The sequence below is a fragment of the Protopterus annectens genome, chromosome 11.part0 (genome assembly GCF_019279795.1).
Source record: "Protopterus annectens isolate FY-2018-M chromosome 11.part0, PAN1.0, whole genome shotgun sequence".
NCBI lineage: Eukaryota > Metazoa > Chordata > Ceratodontiformes > Protopteridae > Protopterus > Protopterus annectens.
The window spans coordinates 436,406,030-436,426,570 of NC_056745.1; positions in this window are offsets into that span (position 1 = coordinate 436,406,030).

Genomic DNA, 20,541 nt, shown 5'->3' on the forward strand with positions numbered 1-20,541 from the left:
AGTTTTCTACTTTAGTACTGATGCGGGTTAATTCTGAATGAAACATTTTCTTGTCTATAACAGACAATTGTTTATGCAAGACAGGATTTCTCTGCACATCACTTAATGTTGTTTTCATTAAGTTCAAATATGAATCATAATTTGTGTTACAAACAGTGACTTTATCTTTAGCTTTAATATAGCATTTATAAGATATAGTTATGTTACAGTTACTCCAACCCACTTGGAGTGTATCATTCTTATAGAAACATATAATTCCCCTCTGTGTAATAGGCAAATACAATGCAATTTTGTCCTGTGATCTTACAGAACCTGTATCAAAAAGTAAATTTTCCCAAGTCTCATTTATCCCCAAGGGGACAGCGGACATCAACAGTCCTCCATATGCTGTTGGTATGACAGTACAAACCCAGCGATTTGAAATGTTCATAGTCTCTACATATACACGCTTCATAGCTAGGTATGTGTTAAAGTTTGGATGCCAGTCTATAAACAGTTCATCACGTTTCTCCACTTTCACTTGTGTGGTTATATGTAGGAAGAACCACAACAAAAGGAAAGTCATCACAATCATAGTTAATAAATGCATAGTTAGCAAGATGATTAAACAATATCTTCGGGGTTGATCTGTATTTTTACTCATTTCGCTCTTGGCCATCCTGCCTTTGTTGTGTATCAGTCACAAAATGTTTATCAAGTTGAAAATTCTTTACCGGTTTACAGTGCGTCAGGTGGACCCAGGACGACCTCTCAGCAACTTTGACTGCAGTAGGCGTCGCCAACAGTACCTGGTACGGTCCTTCCCACTTTGGACTCGCCCAATTCTTCCTCTTCGTGACCTTCAACCACACCCAGGACCCTGGGGTCAGCACTGCTTCCAACGGTCTGGTCTGTCTTTTATCTGAAAAAGAGTTCAACTGCATAACAGTCTTATTTGTTAACAGTTTCTTCATATAGCTAGCTAATGAGCTGTCAGCCTCTAGTTCTGCAGGCATGAGAGCTTTCCACTGTGGCACATAATATGCCCTTCCAAATATCACTTCAAAGGGGGTCAAACCCTTTACATTTGGAACTGTTCTCATGCTCAGCAGTGCCAAAGGCAAACAGCAAATCCAATTCTTCTGTGTTTCATTTATTAACTTCCTCAACTTGCTTTTTAAAATTCCATTGTACCTTTCCACCAGTCCTGCAGACTGTGGGTGGTAAGCACAATGATTCTTCAAGGAGATCCCAAAGAATCTCCCAAGTTGGTTAATCATCTGATTAACAAAATGTGTCCCATTGTCACTATAGATTCTTTCCGGTATGCCAAATCTAGGAATTATTTCTTTTATTAGGGCCTTTGCCACTGTTGCTGCATCCGGATTTTTAGTTGGAAAAGCTTCTACCCATTTGGAAAACATGTCTATAATTACTAAACAGTATTTTTTCCCTTCACATTTGCTCAGTTCTATGAAATCCATACAGATAGTATGGAACGGATATGGTGGTATAGGAAAACTCCCTTGCTTGGGTTTGAATGCTCCTTGTGCATGATGTTTGTTACAGATATGACATACTGCACAAAATTTTTGTGTAAAGTTTGTGAATCCATATGTTTGGAATATTCGATTTACTAACTGTACCATCCCCTCTGTTGAGACATGGCACTGCCCATGGCTCAACAAAGCTGCATATCTAAATAAATTAGACGGCAATATTGTTTTTTTCTCTTTGGAGATATACAGTCCATTTTCGAGGATTGCATCTTGTTTCTCCCATTTTTGTTTCTCAGCTTTTGTAGTTAATGTCTGCATCGTTTTTAACATTTCTAAATCTAAAATCTCAGAGGGTTGTAATTCCTCAGTTAAAAGTAAAGTTTCTGAGTCTGAGGCTGCTTGCTTAGCAGCTGCATCAGCTTTTGCATTTCCTTTTGAAATTGCATCCTGTTGTTTTGTATGAGCTAAACATTTACAAATAGCTACTTTAGTAGGTAACTGAATGGAATCTAACAAGTTCAAAATAAGTTGCGCATGATTAATCGGTTTGCCAGTAGATGTTATCATTCCCCTATTTTTCCATTACTGTGCAAAAACATGCACTGTAGAGAAAGCATACTGACTGTCAGTATATATGTTCACACATTTATCTTTCGCTAGAGTACAAGCCCATGTTAAGGCTATCAGTTCTGCTGCTTGAGCAGACAGGTTATGCTGTAAGGGTTGGGCTTCTAAAATCTCTGTATCTGTGACTACTGCATACCCTACTAGATTTTTCCCTGTAGGACCCTTTCTGCATGAACCGTCCACATAAAATGTCAACTCGGCATCATCCAAGGGCATATCAGTGAGGTCTTGTCTGGGCAAAGTTATTTGCTCAATTTCCTGCAGGCAACTGTGCGGTGTGCCATCCACAGGAGTTGGAAGTAACGTTGATGGATTTAATGTTATACAACGTTCAATTACCATATGAGGTTGGCTCAGCAGTATGGTCATACATGAAAGATGTCTAGCAGGAGATAGATATGCTATTTTCTCTTGCAGTAAAATTATCGCGACAGCATGAGGCACTCTCAATGTGAGAGGGTGGAACAACACCACTGAGGCCGAAGCCTGTACTGCCATTGCAGCTGCGACTACTGCTTGCACACAGTGAGGCAATGATCGTGCCACTGGATCTAACTGTGATGAATAGTAAGCTATGGGGCATTGCTTATCCCCATGCTGTTGCATCAAAACTGACGTCATGTATCCCTGTTTACAATCTATGGTCTGAAAAAATCTTTTGTGGTATTTTGGAAGTCCTAAAACTAGTGATGAAGCTATCAATTGTTTTAGTCTGCAGAAAGCTGTTTCTGCTTCAGGTGTCCATTGTAATACATCTTGTGCTGCCATTGGTGTTTTATATATTAAATCAGCCAGTGGAGCAGATTCTAAAGCATAGTTTGATATCCAGCTTCGACAAAATTAGTCGTTCCCAAGAAGGACATCATTTCCTTCTTGGTTGCTGGTTTGGGTGCCTGTAAAATCGCTGTTTTTCTGTCTTCGTCTAATATTCTACCTTCATTGGATATTACATATCCTAGGTATCTAACCTGTTTTCTCCAAAGTTGTAATTTACTTTTGTTTACTTTGTGTCCTTGTGCTGCTAAAAATTTCAATAATGCTATCGTATCCTCCCTGCATTGATGCTGGGTAGGGGCTGCTAGCAAAATGTCATCTACATAAAGTAGAATCTGACTACCTCCTGGTGGAGTAAACCCTGCCAGGTTGCTTGCCATTTCTTGTGCAAATATCGTTGGACTTTCACAATATCCCTGCGGTAGCCGAGTATAGGTATATCTTTTACCCTGAAATGTAAATGCAAACCAATACTGGCTATCAGGATGTATAGGTATTGAAAAGAAAGCATTGCTTATATCTACCACAGTAAAATATTTTTGTTGTGGTTTCAAATCATTCAACAAGGTGTGTGGGTCTGGCACCGTAGGTGCTCTGGGTATTATTGCATTGTTTACAGCTTGTAAATCCTGTACCATCCGCCATTCCCCGTTTGCTTTTTTAACAGGAAATAAAGGGGTGTTACATGGTGAATCAAGAGATTCTACCAGTACTCCTTCCTTGAGTAATGCTGCTATTATAGGCTTGATTCCTTGCTCTGCATCTTTCCTCAAGGGTATTGTCTTTTTTGTGGTCTAAATGCTGATTTTGGTGTAATAGTTACTGGTCCTGCTGTTTGAATAAGTCCTACATCTGATTTACCTGTTGACCAAAGAATATCTGGTATGTCACACAAGGCTTTTTCTTCTTCTTCTAATAAGAATGCTAATCAGCTGTCTTCACTAGTTTGTAAGTGTACAGCTGGATGTGTCTGTGTTAGCCAATTCAATTTCTGTTTTTGTATTCCCTGTTCTGATAATTCTAAATCAGTTTGTTTTTCCCATCTTGTTACTTTTTCTCCTAAGTCTGTCCATTTCATATTCTTGTTTTTTGTTAAGCTGACATGTGGTAGTCTATTAGATTTGTACAGTGTCATGAATTCCTGAGGTAATGAACAGCTTACCACACTGTTTCCCTCAGTATCCCAATACAAGGTTCGTAATACTAATCTGTTAGCAGGATTTTTGAACAACTCTTGCTCATATTCTTTATCAGGTCCTGGCATGCTACAGTAGTATAGAGTACAATTTAACAAATGCTGTTGGTCAGTGTCAAGGGAGGGGGCCTTACTGATGGCTACATTCATCAGTTCTTCGGTTACTGCCCCTGGACCAGTCGTAACTAGGTCCTGGCTGTACCAGTAAAAGGTTTCACCCTCCGGTCGCACCACAAAAGTATCCATTTGTCTTTGTGCTTCCATACCCTGCATAGTGGGAACTACCGCTATGCCAAATATCTGCATAAGATCTCTTCCCAGTAAGTTTACTGGACATTTTGCAGAAACTACAATTTTACTTTTCTGAGTCATGCCTGAAACAGGGTCAGTTATTGCTATATCATGGGAGAGTGGTTCCCTGTATAGTTGTCCATTTGCTGCGTTTACTAATATATAATCAGGTGATTCAGAATGTTCTGGTAACTTTGAAGGGTGTATCAAAGTTCGTGACGCTCCTGAGTCACACAAGAATTTCACTTCCCTTCCTTCCACCAGAAGTGTAACTTCCGGTTTTGTGTCTGCCAAATAGAGCTCCAAGCTCAGTAATGCCAAATCTAAAATTTCACTTTCTTCATCCTCTACATCTGCTTGCACTTCCTCTGTTCCTTCCACTACATTTACGTTTGCCCTTTGTTTGTTTTCCTTCCCTGATGATTTCTGATTTTCATCACTATCATATAGTCAGTCCTCATCACCTTTATTTTCTGTAGTTACCTTTTTATTAAGCCTGCAATCCCTTGCTAAATGTCCTTTCTTACCGCACTTAAAGCACTCACCTTTCTTTTTTCTCTCTTCAAAATCTTCTGACCTTTTGTCAGATTGTCTATTTCCCTGGGTATTTTTCTTACCCTTTTTACCTGACTGTACTACAAAGACCTCTGCTCCGTCTTCAGCTGTGAAGACCTGTGTCTTCTTTTTCTTTTTACTATTAAAGTGTCTTTCAGCATGTCTAGTATATTCAAGTAAGGCTTGTAGCCTACTTGTTCGATGATCTATCATATGCTTCGTAATGAAGCTACTGATAGGTGCAATGCAACCTTTCAAAAACGCATTTTTCAGTTGCTGTTCATACGAGGTATCATGTGTCTGATTTTCAGGAATAGCCATACCACTATGGTTATTGAGACATTCCAATAATCTACCATAGTACCCATCTACAGTTTCATTCTCTTGCTGTATGCATTGATTAATGCAAGTCCAATCTGCTCTAGGTTTCCATTTTTCAGAGATTCGGTCTGTAAGACCTTTCACTCTGTTGTCTAATTCTGCGTCACTATGTGGGACTGGTTCAAGCTCTGCATTACGAGGATTCCAGGTGCCACAAATCATGTGCCAGTCTGGACCCACAATCTGTCTAACTACCTTTTCTACTTCTTTCCCATTCAAGTGGTAACTTAGTCTCATACCTTGTAAATCTTGTAAAAACTTTGTGTAATTAACTTTTGGATGAGGGATTCCCTCTGTAGCTTTCCGAATATCTTCCGGTGTCCATGGTCTATATACTAGAAGAGTTGGGTCCTGCCTTTCCTGTCCTGCCTGAGGATTTGGTACCTCGATTAGTGGACAGATTTCTTCCTCACTCTCGTCTAGTGTGTTTCTCCCTATTTGATATAAGTCTGTGTCCCCAAGTGTTTTACGTGTCCGGGACCTAGTTTCAATAGGATCTCTAATAAATGGTTTTAGTGCTCTTGTAACTTCAGGATAACGTGGAGGTGGACCAGCTTGTCCTCCTGCTTCATATCCTGAAAAAGGCATTGGAGGGGGCGGAGGGGGAGGGGCTGTCGCTATTACTGTATTATTATCTTCTTTATCTAAAAATAACATCTTAGCATTTTTAGTTTTTTGTTCCCTTCGGTTTACTTCCTCAATCCACCTGTGTGCCTGAGGAATGCCTAATCGCTGTTGTTTTTTTGCCTGACCTTCTGCATCAGATTTAAGCTGTTTTAAAAGTTTAACTAATGAAATCTTGTTTAATTTACCGTCCAATCCATATTTATTAACCCATTTTGTATAATACCTTGCATTATCAGTCCGTTGTAATTGCATATATTTTGCGTCATCAGTTAGGGGCGGATCTCGCGATTTTTTAGTGCACTGATTTCCCATTCTAAAAGAAAATGTTACGTAACCCTTTTCACCATGTGGTATTTCAGTTCCTTACACAGTTTATCTAGAATAACTGCCTACCTTATTCTGTTTCCCTGATCTCTGACAAAATATACAGTAATTTCCTTTTTGTCCCTGATCTGTATAACAAATCTCTGACAATGACATTTACTGTAACCTAGTCCCTGATCTAAAACAGAAAAAAGGCAAATATCTTCCTACCTGAGCCTCCTGGGTCGACCAGTTCGAGACCGCTCTTCGGCCGCAGATCAGAAAGTGGCCAGCCTCTCAAAACGACAATTCAGTCGGAGGTCTTTGTGTTTCAAGAAGAACCGTTTCGGTAACTTCTCCTGCGCAGTATTCGACCACTGATACACTCTGATCTGCAGCTTACAAAGGGAATTCCGGTTCAAGGAGGACCAAACTATTAAATAAAAACAAATGATAACAACACAGGAGGCTCAGATGCAAAAGTTTACTGGTGTACACCAGGAGGCAAAAAACCATACAAGTACAGAGTTTTGTCTGACATGATGCAGGAAATACACAATTTTATATAGTCTTACATTCAAGCTGTGCCCACCTTACTGACGTGGTTAGTCACAGGGCACCTACATCACTATGGTCTACAATATTCTATTCATAAGAAAAAGCTGATGTTATACATTTTAAAAGTTTTCCCATGGGAATAATACAGCCTTGCAAAGCACCTGGTTAGTTATAATGTCTTTCTGTAAAATGTTACTCCTTCAAGGTTTCAGGCCTGCTCGAATACAATAGTTGGTTCAGTCTTGTAATATACTTCTTTGTTCTTCTTGCAACTTTACTTTAGCAGCTGTGTCTTATCTTTGATAACATTCACAAGGCCAATTATCTCAGAGGAAGGAAGAAGAATTTTCAATGCTTTATATGTTTAATTTCCTGACCCAGCAGATAATCATTAGTGAAAAACATAAGCTTGCTGAGCTGGCTACTGCCAGGGTCAGAGTTCAAATACACTGCAGCTCCAAAGCTTCAAGCAATTACATGTAAAATCATTCTTATTGCCATATTGTAAATAGAATAAAATGCATTATATACTATTTGCTTTTAAACTAGCACTTTATACATGTTCAAATACATATTTATCTAACAGGAATCTTCCATAGGAAACCAGTACAAATGTTCAGTTGGAGTTGCACAGCAAGAGGAGGAAATGTTAACTGTGGCAACTCTGACACAGTCAGTGTTGTGGAGTGATAAGCCAGTGAGTTCCCATATAAAAGAGCAATGAATGACACAGGATGAAACTGAAGAGAATGTGGCACAGGAAGATGCTCTGTAACTTTCTATAGAATGCCAGCAAGAAATGGAGAAAAAAGATTGTGCACTCAGTTTAGAAGAAAATGATCTTAGAAGAGTTGCTTGATTTAATAGAGATGGGCAAACATATTACGATCAATGAAAGAAACAGAATACAGAAAGTCAATCTTCTTCTTTCGGCTTTTTCCCGGTTAGGGGTCACCACAGTGGATCACCTATCCACTCATGATTGGCAGTGGAGTTTTATGGTGTCGAGTTGCCAGCCCAGCACCCAACCTTCCACAGAAGGCACACACACGCACCCAAACCTAGGGCCAATTTAGAGTGTCCAAGCCACCTACAGCATGTCTTTGGGATGTGGGAGGAAACCGGAGCACCTGGAGGAAACCCACGCGACCACAGGGAGGACATGCAGACTCTGCAGAGAAGGCACCCCAGCCAAGAATCGAACCAGAGAACTTCTTGCTGTGAGGCAGCATTGCTAACCGCTGCACCACCGTGGCCACCCAGAATACAGAAAGTCAATAAAATTCAAAAAGTTAGAAGTTTGATAAAACAAATGAACACAGTAACTATGACTGTTCATAGAGATTATTATGGCATAACAGAAGTAAACAAGGATATATTACAATGCAGTTAAATTAATAATAGATAAAGTCTTACCACAAAATCTCAGGGCAGTAAGGGAAAGGGAGGTGAGAAATTGAATGCCATCATGGAAGTATTGAATAGAGAAAACTAGAGAGCAATTAATACAAGAAGCGTCATTGTTAGATGTGTATAGAAGAGGGAACAGATCGACAAAAATACTCAAAGATAGACATGATAAAAGTAATGTGCAGTATCAGAACAGATTGGGATCTGTCATGCACTATAGCAAATAAACTAAAAATTTCAGCATATGCAGATAAATATAAAGGAAAAGTGCAAAATAAGCAATTTATTGATAACCCATAAAAGTTTTATGGCGAATTGGGAAACAAGGCAAAAGGAATTGAAACACTACGAAAAATAAGAAATGGAGACATTTTGGAGAAATATCCATGAAGATCCTGTGAACATAACAAAGATGCTAAATGGATAGAGGAAGTGAAAGAATAAGAAGTTTGGATGTACAGGATATGACCTGGGATGAAGTAATAGCCAAAAAGACTGAAACAAAGTTAAGAAAACCTCCTAACTGGAAAACCCTAGGTCCTCTGACTAAAAATATTATCATCTTTACATACATGAAGATTATGCCATGGGTAAAAAACATTTCTATGCACACCCTGAACAGACACCAGCCTGGTTAACAACATGAAAAACAATACTCCTACTTGAGAGAAACTGCAAGCTATCCTAAAAAACTAGAGTCTAGTAACTTGCCTTCTGTTGACGTATATACTATACACTGGAACTGATGCCTATAGAGTAATTTAGAAGAAAACTCAATCATGGCAATAGAACAAAAGAGTAATAAAAGAAAGTCATATGGAACAAAGGAACATTTGTTGTTAGTCATAATGGAGAACTGTAAAAGGGAAAGAATCTAAGTATGCATAAATAGACTACAAAAAAGCATTTGATAGTATCCCACATTTATGGATAAAAGTATGCTTAAAAATGTATAAGATACACCCTACACTGACAAATTGCATTACGGTGACCGGAAACAGTGGCAAACCACTTTGCAGGTAAGCCATGATAAAGGACAGATTATTATTCCAGGGATAAAAATTCAAAGGAGGATATTCCTGGGTGACTCTGTCACCGCTGCTCTTTTGTTTTGCCCTTAACCCATTAAGATGTCAACTTAACAGATTAGGTCATGGCTTCAATGTGTCTCCCAGAAAACAACAAAGTGTAAAGACTTCTCATCTTCTTTTTGTAGATGGTTTAAAACTGTATAGTTCATCAGATGAGGAACTGACAGCACAAGTGCAAGTGGTCAAAACTTTTTTCACATGATATAAGAATGTAATTTGGTCTTGATAAATGTGCAAAAGTGACTTTTAAAGCTGGAAAGCTGCAGCATCAAGAAAACATCAGTTTGGGACAGAAATTTGATATAAAAGAATTTGAGCAAGAGGGTGTTTATAAATATTTGGGAATCAAAGGATCAACAATAAAATATGAAAAAATGTGAATAAAACTTAATAAGGAATATTTTGGAAGATAATACTGAAAACAACATTGACATCTAGGAAAAAAGCCCAAGCTGTAAACCAGCTTGCTGTTCCTGTCCTAACTTACAGTTTTGGAGTGATTGAATGGCCCCAAAAGGTGTTGGATAGGTTAGACAGGAAAACAAGGATGCTTCATGCTCATCAAATAATTTATAAAAATCAGTACATACGAAGATTATATATCCCCCATTCTGGAGGAGGTATGGGCCTCCTAGAAATTGAATACATGTATAGATCTGCAATCATGGGATTGCATCTGTATCTGCTAACCTCACAAGGCCCAAATGTAGTGAAAGTTTTGAAACATGAGGAGAATAAGTTTACAGTGACTTCCCTGCTTAGTTTAGTAGAAGCATATCAGCATTAAGCTGGAATGGAAATCAAACCAGAAGTAGATATAAATTAGGCAACAAATGAATGTGCCAAAAAAAAAAGAATATAAGGTGAAGAATCAGATGAGAAGGTAAGAAATGTGGAAAATGCATAAATTTATTTCCAAGTATAGAAAACTCTTGGAACAACCTCATATTGAGCAGGATCAAATGCAGGAATGGTTAAGGAGAAGTGAATTTAGACCAAAAAAAATGTTAATATTGGTGGCCCAAGACAGTAGACATACGTACATTTGGTTTAGAAAGTCTATTGAACATGTGAGAGAAACAGACAAATGTAGGTTTGTAAAACTATTGGAAACAGTTGCACATCTTGTTGCTGGTTGTGATATATATAACAGAAGGATTATACTGAAAGGCATAATAATGTGGCGAGACTATTGCACTGGGGACTGTACAAACATTATAATATTGAAGTAGCTGAAAAATACTGGAAGCATGAGCCACAAAGCATCATAGAAAATAATGATGTTTATATCACATGGGATTTTCATTACCAACAGTTAAAAAAAATTGATGTGAGAAAACCAGATATAGTACTCCATGAAAAGAAGACAAAAGTCGCATTGATTACTAAAATTGTTACATCCAGTGACTACAGTGTCTTGTATACAGAGAGATACAAAGTCATAAAATACCAGGATTTGCATGAAGAAATGAGGGCAATGTGGAAAAAGGATATTCTGACAGTTCTAGTAATTGTAGGAGTAATGGGGCTTGTTGAAAAGAATTTACAATCATACTTAGATATGTTAGATACATTTAAGCCCATATGAATTGTAAAAGGAGTCATTACTGGACACATTGCAGGTACTGTGAAGAGCACTTCTGGCTAACATCAAAGATTGAAACAATACTAATTTCATGCACTTTAATCATACTTTGACTTAGGAGTGGGGTCCATTACCATCATGGTATTAGAAACCCAAACGACTTGGAGAAATTAAAGAAAGATACAATGCATCCTTCAATATGTATGACCAGGAACATGCAACCACTGGAATATCTACAAAGGCTCCTCACAAAAAGAATGCAGGGCATAGACATGTCCTACACAGATCATCTCAAAGCCCTATCCTGTATTCTTTCCTACAGATTGTAGAGGGGGATCTCCAAGGCATCATCATATCCCACACTGATGGACCTACGGCATATCCACAAAACAAATACCATCAGAATGACCTGCTGTAGGGACACGAACCTCATCTGTAACATAGACTATGATGGAAGGACGGGTATGTGTCTCAGAGAATACCCCTTCTCTGGAACAGGCTTCCCATCCATGTGAAGCAGAGTCCTTCCCTAACCCAGTTCAATTGTAACTTGGTCCAATTGCTATGGAAACGGAAATTTACCCCGGTCTGGTATCTATGTTTCTAATACACAGAGGCAGCATGTACACCCAAGCCCAAGCCTACATACACCCCTTAAGTTTGGTACCCTAAGTTTTTGTCAGATATATTTGGGAAGCAAGGCTAGGCTTAAAAAAGCCCTTGGGGTTATTAGTCTAGTATATGCCTATATACCTACTCCTATATGTTCCATTGTTGCAGTAGCCATTACAATATGTGACATATAGTGCCAAGGATACCATATGTCTGGTCAATCTGCAAAGCTTCAGGCTCTACTCATGTGCCATATGTCTGTCCTTAGCATGAGAAGACATGCTAGAATAAGAGGGATTGCAGAAATGCCAAAATTCACAAATTTCTTTGTGTTTGTATGCTCATGCATTAGTATGCTCAAGCAGATTTGCATCAGCTTTGTCTCTCGTGCACTTGGCAGTTCACTTTAACTGCTTAGACTTCAAGCAGATAAACATCATATGGTTGTACCTATAAAATACCACAGTAACTTTAGAGTGAATTTTTTTGATTGCAGGGTACTCATGCTCTTCATTTCAGCGATTGCACATTTTTAATTTTAATTGGGGTATTTATTCTATTTCTGTGGTGGTGCAGTGGTAGTGTTGTTGCCTCACAGCAAGAGGTTCTCCCATTCGATTCTCATCTGGATTGCAGGGAGTACCTTCTGTGTGGAGTCTGCATGTCCTCCCCGCAGTTGGGTGGGTGTTCGAAAGACATGCGTAAATGGGCATGCCTTCGTTGAAGGTTGAGCATTGAGCTGGCACCTCGGCGTTCATGAAAATCTACTGCCAATCATTAGTGGACTGGAGTTCCGCTATGGCGACCCCTAACCGGGAAATGCCGAAAAGACAAACAAACAAACAAGACAAACATTCTATTTCTGGATCTACTCGCAAATCTTCCTGTGATCAGACTCCACTGTAGTAATGAGTTTTTTTTTTTTTTTTTTTTTGTTATCAATGAGTCTAAGATTTGGAATTAGCTTTCAGAGAAGAGCTGATATTAAGTAACAGCTTAAGAAAGCACAGCCAGCAAAGGTCCAAGACGCACTGCATAAGAGTAATGCTTTCATTGATTTCTCTAGTATTTGTTTGCTAAACAGCTGTGTAAATGTTTTGCCTTTAACATTATTGCATCATTTGTTTGTATCTATACTGTGAAAATGTGGTGTGTACATTTTTTCTTTGACTTTTCGTGCTTCTATTTCAAGGCTGAAAGACAGATGGAGTACCTATATGATCAAAAGAAAAAAAATAGTGAATAAATGAATGAATAAATAAGCAAACACATAAATAAATTAAACAAATGTCTTCCAGGTCCAGTTGAGTCAGGGTGAAACTATCTAAACATATGACTGAGGGCCTTTTTAGCAGTATCAATGAACATTTGGGGATTTATGCCATGCTTGCTAGTTCTGAGAGAGAGAGAGAAAAAAAATGACCTTTTGACATTCAACTTTATTCCGTCAGTAATATAGTTTATATTAAAGACAATCCTTGGGATTCAGAAACAGGGCATCTACAATCGTTCTGAATCAGCTACTGTGTACCTTTTGTATGTGCTGTGGCCTTAAATGCATTAATGACTAACAAAGAGAAAAATCTATGTGAAAACAGCAGCTAATTAAAAAAAAACAAATAAAACATGAAGCCACAGCAGGGCCTGTAATGAGTGCATGTATTCCTAAGTGAAGGTCAAGTGAAGCCATGAAAACTATCTCAGGTTCATGGCATATACACAATTATCAGTGCAGCTTACAGCATGCATGCACACAATGAAATGGCACACCACCCTCATTTCATCTATTTTATACTAGATTAAATGGTGAAAATGAGTGTATAGGGCAGTATCAAAAAGATGAAAGCAAGCAGAGGGAAGTACATGAGGAGCTACTTTGGAACAAACTGGATGGGGGAGGGGAAGATAGGGTAATACTTTTGGGTAGCAGATGATCATTTTCTGTACAGTAAGAAGGGAAGTCGAAGGATTGTTAAGTGGGCTAGAGTAGATAGCAGGGGCTTGCACTAGCACAGAATACAGACAAGATGGGGTACTGGCACACTGATGAAGGGGTAACACAGTTGGTTGTGATGGGGAGGATTATCCAACATACAAGGGAAGGAGGCATAGCCATAAAAGGGAGGGGAACAATGGAGTGGAGGATAGGACGAGTATGACTCTCAATGCCATCCTGCCTGCGTTAGATCCAGTGGGAATTTAGACACCCTTTTGTGCACCCTCACCATTGGGTCCTGGCTCAGATGATGCAGCTAGCGACAAGTAAGAAAGTAACTCTGCAAGCCACAAGAGAAGTCTATACAAGTGGTAATGCATGTGCCAAGATGCCAGTCCCCTATCCAGTGAAACCCCCACCAGGGACAGGGCTAAAAGATCTATCAGTTTCTGCTGCACATAGTTTTATGGAGGAGCCCATGGCACACTGAGTGGCTGATCGTTTAGGTGGGGTGAACTTTGGGAGTTAATGTTCTGCAGCATAGCCACAGGTACTGCTGTGGGCAATGCTGTATAACAAAAGGAAGATAAATGAAGAGAAACAGCATAACCCAGAATCAAATTAATTGAACAGAAAGGATAGGGGCAAAGAGGTTGGGGGGCATAAATGCAAATATACTATAAAATACAATAGTACATAGTAGATAAATAGGGTAACATTTTAGTTCAATAACTACAGTTGTCTCATGAGTAAACAATATTGAAAATAACAGAGTTCAACTATAAATGTAGACATAAGTAACCTGATATGTGCAACCTCTTTAGACCAGTGGGCTCTTATCGGGGAAGTTACCCTACTCACTTTGGTTCAGTTTGATAACTGCTGTGGAATTTGATAAAACCACTGGAATTTCCTCAAAGTCCGGTAGATGATGCCTCAGTAAACTATAATCCAAAGGGCAGTGCAATATGAACTGTTCCCTTCCACCTCATGCAGAATTGCAGTATCTGTAATTTAGATTGAATCAAAGCATGTCAGGTGGGAAAAGTAACCTGTTCTGGGACCTTAGTCTTGTAGCTCTGTGCATAGTTTATACATTATACTGCCTGTCTGTTTCCATGATTAGAATTACTTGTAAAAGTTAACTGTTTGTGGGAGATTTGTTAACTGCTGCAGGATCTGAGCCTCATTTAGTCATTTATTAACACATTTTTCAATAAGTAGTATTGCTGCTAAATGTTTGCCTGGTCCGGTGCATTAGACTGTAGTGTAAATTGCAATCGTGACAGTATTTTAATTTTTGCTGCAGGATTTGTACTTCTACAGCTCTTTACATTCCAGTTTTGCAGCTAGAGTCTTATATCCTGCTTAGCATTGCCTGGTTAAAGTTGCATTCTAGTGCCTTTGTGTATGTTACATTTGCTACTGTGTATACATGTGCTACAGTTTTTCCCTTTTCTTGGGTCTGCTACATTGTTACAGCTCTCCCTTCCCCCACAAGTGCATTAAGTACTGCTCTCCCTGCTGCTCTGAACTGTTTGTATACTAAATGCAATTTTCCGTTTATGCTATAGTTTCCAAAATTCTAACCTACCTGGGTCACTGAACTGTAGCTCAGTCATAGGACTAAATGAACTGTGATATGCTACAGATTCTGAAGTCACAGAGCTCCACTATTGGCTTCATTTGACTGGATCCCTTTCCAGCTTGTCTACTATAACCTGCACAGAGCCACATCTACCCATGGTCTTTTATCCTAGACTCTGACGTGTAAAGTCACGAACTGTGAGAAATGAGCTTTTTATTAAATGGAGGGAAAAAAGCACTGAGCACACTGCTGCCACAGTTAGACTTGCTCTGTAGTGGATTGTCTGAGCACAAGCTTTTTTCCCTTGTAAAAGATCTATAAAATTTATACAACCTTAGATTCAAACTGTGTCAGTAATAACTATGCAAATAAACACATCTTAACCAGCAGTACATCCCGACCAAATAGCTAGACATTTCCTCATGCTTTAGTAGTAAGTCTACCCAAACATTATCCTAAACGAAACAAACTCTGCCCCCCAAGTCATTCCTGAAGAAACCATGGCTCAGCACTTCCCCACAACTTCTGTAGCCAGCCTAATTTAAATTGGTATCTTCAGACAGTGTAACAGTTGTTTCATGCTGTCTTATGATCATCTGATTCACACACTGTGTTAAGCTGTTTGAGTGATACGTAGATGGATAATGTCCTTTGAGACAAAAATCTCAGGCACAGAAAATGCAGACACCAAAATAGTCAGAAGTACACCACACAACACATCTCATCAAGGTTCTCGCTATACATGTAATACAGCATATCCTGAAGTTCTAAAGGTTAACTTGCCTAAACCTCAAAGACCTCAAAAACACAGCATAGGCACAAAGCACACTCAACAAGTTAAACCTACCTCCTCACATATCACAAGGAGTTCCAGTGTTATGGATGCTAATCCATAAGGCAGGAGTCTATCCAACCAAATATTCTAGTTATTGATAATTCCATTGTAAGGCATGCAGATATGCCTCTTAGCAGGCTGTGCAAGGAAATAGTGACAGTTAGTTGCTTGTCTGGTGCCAGGATCCTTCAGATCACACAACTCCTTGAACAGGTAACAGTAGGACTTTGTCATAGTTCATGAGAGTGTCAATAACATGAGATGTACTTCGCTGAAGAGAGGCATGACACAGCTTTGACTGTGTCTTATGGAGATATGAGCCTAGCATTGAGAAGCATGCTACCTTCTCCAAGGACGATGTTACAGTATGAGTAAAAACTACTTGACTTCAATAATTGACTTAGTATTTGGTCATCTGAAGATGATACAACTTTTGTCATCCTGGAAGGATATGATTGACAGACCATACTGTTTCACCAAAGATGGCTTGCATCTGTCCCTTCTAGGGTTTCAGTTATTGGAAAAGACATTGCCCACCCCATAGTGTCTTGTTTTTTTAGGCCATGCCAGCTTGATAAACCTACCAAGATAATGAAGCAAGCAAAGGAAAATATGAAGGTGTTAATGATCAATGCTAGGAGCCTAAACAAGAAACTCCACTCCCTACATGCCCCTCTCACCCTAGAAGACATAAACATCTGTGTAGTGACTGCAGCATGGTTTGAGATGGCACAGTGTACTCCAGTGGGCAGGTCCATAATGCTTTCCACTCATTTAGACCAGCTACTCTACAGAAGTGGAAACAAGGTGGAGATGTTTCAGTTTTCATTCAGAAAAGATGATTCATGGCTGGTAAAGTAGCATTATGACTACAACTTCCTCGTGTCCAAATAGCCATCAGAAAGGTCCTAGAACATATGTTAGCTTCCTATAGACTCCTGTATGACCCAAGAAAGCCATAATGCTTATCTACAGGAACAAAAAACACTCGATATTAAACCAAATACCATTTTCCTAGGTGTTCTAAACTATCCAAAAAGAGAATGGAAAGCCTACACCACCACTAGTGCATAAAAACAGAGATACCTGGACTTTGTCAGTACAAATGCCCTGGAACAGTTAGAGTACCCATTGTGGGAACAACATCTTGGATCTTGTCTTTCCTAATATGGGCCATCTTGCACCATTCCTTGAATATCTTTATTACTTGTTAGGTGTGACCATAAATTCATCATCTTCTAAATAAAATTGAACCAAAGACCCCTCCTACCCAATGTACCTTTGGAAATTTCTCTAAGACAGACTGTTCACTCTGCACCAAACCCAGTTAACTCCACTCAGTATGTGTAAATTTACACCACCACACTGTACCAGCATGTAAGCAATTGCTTAGATGCTGCTGTACCCTGCAGAAATAAGTGAAAAGCAAACCTCAAGAAACAAATCCCCATGGTGGAACAATAATATCAGCAAGCTTACAGTAAAAGGAAGAGAATTTTCTCCAAAAGTAAGGAGTAATTTCGTGAGGGATAGAGCCCTCATCATTAAAATAAACAAACAACTTAGGAGGTTAGTGAAATACACCAAGTTTGAGGTTAATATAGCCACCCAAGCCCAAGACAATCACAAGGCATTTTTTTCGTATTCACGGGTACACAATGCTGCAATGTGCTGAACTGATTGTGAATGGTGTTACCTATACTGAGCTGAAGATATAATGAACCTAGCCAATGAATTTATCTCAGACTTTACCACTCTTTCCCCATCGTCTATTCCATAAGATATACCTGAAACCAAATCACCTCTAGCTATCATATCAAACCAACTTCTAAAAGCATTATCAAAAGCTAAAAATACTGCTTTGATGGGTCCTGACAATATCGCTGGATATATCTTAAACAGAGTGAGGCATGATTTAGCCACCCCCTAACAACACTTTACAATCTCCGCTTGTATAGAGGTTTTGTACCAAGTAAATGGAGAAGAGCAACAGCCATTCCCCAGTATAAGGGAGGACCTACCACAGACCCATAAGTCTGACCGGTCTCATACAAGGTCATGAAACTAATCAATAAACTAATCAATAAAGACATAGGGATCATCCAAACATTGGATTCATCAAAGGAAGGTCATGCTTAATTAACCTGGTGGTCTTTTTTGAAAAGATCACCAAAGCAATGGATGAAGGTAAAGTAGTACACACTGCATACCTCACTCGGGTATAGTAGAAAAGCTAAATAAAGTGGGAATAAACAAACCACAAAAGTGAGATGGAAGCGAACGTCCAAAACGACCAAAACCAAAATCCAAAGGTTCGCTGGAGTACCAAATGAGGGTCCGAGTCCGAAATAAAACTGAAAGAGTTTATTACCACAAATCAAACAGGAAAACATGTTGAAGCACAAAACACATAAATGCTACCAATTAAAAATACGTTTTCGTACCTTTTTATGAGTTCTAAGTTTCAAAAGCTAACAATATTCATTCATTCATTATTTCAAACACTTTTTAAATCTTTTTATACATGGAAACATTTACTTTGTATTGTTTTTAATGTTTTGCTATGAAATAGCATACAGTGTATGTAACTCAAACACAAATTAAATATTTTTAAAGTTTTTTATTTGTATGTAAAAAGAATCTTATTGAATTTTAATGTTTTTTTTTAAATCATGAATTTCATTGGTTAAAGGCTTTATGAATGACTGGCTCAAGTCCTAACAGCCACACATATAAGTATTCAGTCTAATCATTATGTGGTATTTGCATCTGATGAAGGTTTACAAAAACGTATTTTTAATTGGTAGCGTTTATGTGTTTTGTGCTTCAACATGTTTTCCTGTTTGATTTGTGGTAATAAACTCTTTTAGTTTTATTTCAGACTCAGGCCCTCATTTGGTACTCCAGCGAACCTTTGGATTTTGAAAGTTAGAATAAACCCCATACCACCCACTGGATTGTCAACTGACTCATAGATAAGATGCAGGAGATCAAGCTGGGGAAGCTACCTCCATACAGAGACCATTCAATAGTGGAGTCCCCCAGTGGTTTTGCTGGGACTTCTCTTGTTTGCCATCTACTTTTCTGAAGTAAAAGCCAAAACCAAAGGGCTCTGGTTGACAAATTTGCAGATGACTGCAAGCTAGGAGCAGTCATGAAATCCCCAAATGACTTGGCCATCCTGCAGAAAAGTCTACTGGTGCCAAAATTACGGACTGAAACTAAATGACAAAAAAATGCTTTATCATATCTTATGGGAAGTTATCATGCTGACAGTATGCCTCTTAAGGGCTGACCCAATTATTCAGGATACGGGAACTTATGTGGACAGTGACTTGACTTTTTTCAAACATTTGTAATTCTAAATTACATAGCTTATAGACAAAGGGGCTGTGTTTAGGTATAGATATCTTATTGTCCCCTTTTACTCAGTCCTCATTAGGCCAGTCATTGAGTATAATTCCTCCTTTGGCACATATCTGTCCAGACACATGAAACAATGTAACACCACAGAGATACCATACTAAAAGGATACAAGGCCTAAAAGATATGCCATACACAGACTGACAAAGCCCTTTCACTATACTCTGTATCCAGCGGACTACTCAGGAGTGACCTATGTCTGGCATGCAAGGCATACTCATCCCAATACTGATGAACCTAATGCACATCAATAAGTCAAGTAGCATCAGAAATACTCAGTCCAGGAATCTAAATCTATCCTGCAACATCAACAGAACAGTATGGAGACACAAGTATCTCACAGAAGATGCCACTGCTCTGGAACAGACTTCCCATCCACAAAAGGTAATGTTCATCAGTGTCCATATTCAAGCACAGCTCGGAACTATGGATGGGTAATAGAAAATTTACCCCGGGATTGTCCCCTGTACTATTAATGGACAGAGGCAACTCCCAAATGCTTTATTCCATGCATGGGTCCCCTCAAATTATATAGAGTGCAATCCCAGTTATTCTCACTAGGGGTAACATAGTTATCAACCATGGGATGAGTAAGGCCAATCTAACACCATATGAAATAAGGTTAATTTGAGCACCAAATGTGAAACTGGTTAAGCTTAAAATGGGCTGCAAGGGCAGCTGGCCTAGTCCTTACACTTATCATGTAACAGAAAAGGCAAATATGCTACCTGTTGAGTCACTGTAGCAACACTATTACAGCCAAACACCTTAGCATCTAACAATGACTCATACTAATACAGTACTGCAGTGCCCTGTCATTTACAGGGTATGCACTTACCAAATGATAATAGCATTCAGCTGCCTTGGAAGTCTTTCATTGCATTATGGATATGTCCAATAGTAAACTAAAGAAGTGACGACTGTGCTTTTAATATTACATAACAAAACAAATATCAGCAAAGAACATCTGGATGGTGGCTATTCAAGTCATTGTAGTGGTGATTGCACTGCTTGCCATTTTGAATAATGCCAGTGGCATTGGTAGTTGTTGTGGTGAGATACTGTCCAGTATTCACCTTATACTAAGGACTTCATAAGAGTCCCCCAGCAAGCAGTCCTGGTGGTCTCTGAAACAGGAAGAAAAATATCTTGCTGTACTGTGAGCACCATGGGGGCATCCTGCAAGTCGCAGAGCCATCTGATGCCATGGCTATTCACTAGGTCACATACCAGGAAATAATAACTGGTATCTCATGGGTGCACCTATTTCCT